This window comes from Chlorocebus sabaeus, chromosome 7 (assembly GCF_047675955.1).
Source record: "Chlorocebus sabaeus isolate Y175 chromosome 7, mChlSab1.0.hap1, whole genome shotgun sequence".
In the NCBI taxonomy this organism is placed as follows: Eukaryota; Metazoa; Chordata; class Mammalia; order Primates; family Cercopithecidae; genus Chlorocebus; species Chlorocebus sabaeus.
The window spans coordinates 107599171-107602318 of NC_132910.1; positions in this window are offsets into that span (position 1 = coordinate 107599171).

Consider the following 3148-nt stretch of genomic DNA (forward strand, 5'->3'; position numbering starts at 1 on the left):
TGCAGTGAGCTGAGATGGCACCACTGCATTCCAGCCTGGGCGACAGAGCAAGACTCTGTCTCAAAACAAAACAAAACAAAACAAAACAAAAAAATTGCATTCAGTGATAGGCTTTATCAAGGGGATGCTCTTTCTGCTGTTGTCATTTGTTGAGAAATGAAATATAACATGTAAATTTCAGTTTTGAATGGTTTGAAGGATGTGTGTATGTTTTGAAACAAATATGAAGCCAAATTTTAAATGGAAAAATTTCACAACAGGGACACAGTTTTCTGAGAAGTTAGAAACCTGTTAGAGGCATGTTCCAGCAAGAATTCTTTTCCTATTTTATCCCATCTAAATTGGGACTATATTGTCTGAGCCATATGGTTTGCCTCTACACACGTGGTGAGGTTTGCTTTCTTAGAGGACTGGGAGGTTGGGGAAGGGAGGGCCTCAAAATCTGAACATGTGAAAATTAGGTGGTCGCAATGTTGGAGGTGAGTTTAAAATTGACCGGAGGTTAATGTGCTTGAGCTTTTGTTACACTCTCTGTCATCTCTCCCATAATTTCACCAAAGAAGGTTCTGTTTTCTTTCTTAGTAATTATCACTGACACACATCTGGCAACTTAATCCATGAGAATCTTCCTGTAGCTCTGCAAGGAAGTGAAATTCACCTTGCTGTAGATGGGTGCATGAAAATATCCTTGAACTTTACATTTTAAATGTACTGAGGCTGCGAACCCGATTCCCACAGGCACTTAGATTTGCAGGGTCTGCTTTCATTGGGACTAACATACAAGTTAACAACTGCAGTGTTGATAAAAGAGATCATCTGTAAGTGAAACATACTGCTTCCTGCTGTATGGCCTCTTCTAATAGATCCAGTCTTCTGTATACTTTCATTACAAATTCAGGCTTATTCCTATTACTCTTCTTCAGAAATTCAGAATTTAAAAAATCATTACCACATTGTCTTCTAACTCTGATTTGTTACGTCACTGATTCATAGCCTTTTTTCAGTCAAGAAGCCTTTTAACAGTGTTAGAAAACTAGTTTTTACAAAATAGTTACGTACCGCATTCTGAAGTTCACAGGTAATTCCAAGCACAACCATTGGCCTCAGACTAAGAGCACTTGCTCTAGGTACTAAAACCAGTAAATGGATTTCTGTAGTAGAACTTGAGAAAAGGGAAATGTTCTACTTGAGAATGATGCTGAATTCCTGAGAAAATTCTGTAATGGAATCCTGCTTTCCCATTGATTTATATTGCAATTTTAGAGATTCATAGCTAAATAATTTGTTTTATCTAAAGATGTAATAAAATTATACTTAGAAAGAAGAATCCCTGAAACACAGTAACATTCCTAAAACACATTTGCAATGAGCAACACATTTTTAAACCTGAAGAAAATACTAAGCCAACCCACTAAGATACAGGATGGGGTAATGTATCTTAGTGGAAAAATTCTGCAAGTATTCTTTTCAAACAAAGGTTATGCTTATCCTTCACCTCTATACTTTCTTAGGCAATCTCTGTCAAAATACGTCTCTGGCCCGTGAGCTGGCAACATGATTGAATTAGTTTGCAACTCAAGATGGCAGGAGATTAAATAAAATACTTTGAAAAGTGCAAATATCTCCTAGAAAGAACCTCAGTGAAGTGAGTGTCTAAGAAACAGAGGTAAGAGTAGTTTTTTGACTAAAATGTTTGTGGAGGAATCCAAAGAATTATTTTGTTTGTCCAATAAGCAAAATGTGGGTTGAGGCTGGGTGCGGTAGCTCATGCCTATAATCCCAGCACTTTGGGAGAATGAGGCAGGCGGATCACGAGGTCAGTAGATTGAGACCATCCTGGCTAACATGGTGAAACTCCGTCTCTACTAAAAATACAAAAAATTAGCCGGATGTGGTGGCGGGCGCCTGTAGTCCCAGCTACTCTGGAGGCTGAGGCAGGAGAATGGTGTGAACCCCAGAGGCAGAGCTTACAGTGAGCCAAGATCGCGCCACTGCACTCCAGCCTGGGCGACAGAGCGAGACTCCATCTCAAAAAAAAAAAAAAAAAAAAAAAAAAAAAAAAGGGTAGAAATAGTAAAGGATTATAAAACATATTTTATGGCTATGTCAAAAATGGGTACAATGAAATTAATGAGAAGACTGTGGAAATGTAAGAATATTCTCTGTTGAAGAAAGCAGAAAAGGAGGTGTATTGGGGTTAAAAAAAATAATCAAAAGGGGAATGTTGCTGGATTATGCCATAGATTACCGTGCCATGTACAGCACTGTTACGAACTAAGGGTTTGAGAACTCTTTTTTTATATTGTAATTACTAAACGGACACTGAGGCAAACATCATATTTGAAGAAGGTCTTGATTTAGCAAACATTTTCAGAATGTCTGTTCTAGGATAAACTGAAGATGTGAGTTGAGTAAGACCTGTGTCTTCTTGAGGTCGTTGTTCACAATTTCCTGAGGGAAGAAATCAAATACCATGGTTGCAGGTGCCTATAAGGCACAAGTGATTACTAACATCTAGTGTGTAACACCCACTTTACCTAATACTTTATTTTCATAATCTCATTATCGGGAGAGATCCTCTGATCTCTGCTCTACACATAAGCAATGTGATAAATCAAAAAAGATTAATAAATGGCCCAAAATCATGTAGTTACTGCCAGGACTGAGAGTTGACTCCAAATCCCCTGCAAAACAGCACAAGGTAACTGTTGTTTAAGGCAATCTATGAAGAATACACACAACATTTGAACTAGATCTAGAAAAAGCATAGGTTTTGCAGTAAAAGAAAAAGGGAAAGACATTTAAGACAGAATAAGTAGCACCTGTGAAGATATTGAGGTGCGACAAGGCATGGTGGGGGAAGAAATGACTGATGAGTAGGGTTAGTAAAGTGTCAGGACTCAGAGTAGCATAAAGCCGTATGAGTTTTACTGCATGATGTGACATAGGAGGTTTTTGAGGAAAGGAGGGGTCTGTGTTTTAAATGCATCTTTGCAGCAATAGTGTTTTGTGTCTTTGTGGGACTGAGGTGCTGGAGAAGAGGCAGAGGTAGTGCAGAAAGAGTAATCATTGGCAAGAAGAAATATCAATTAAGAAATTTATAATAGGCCGGGCACAGTGGCTCACGCTGGTAATTCCAGGACTTTGG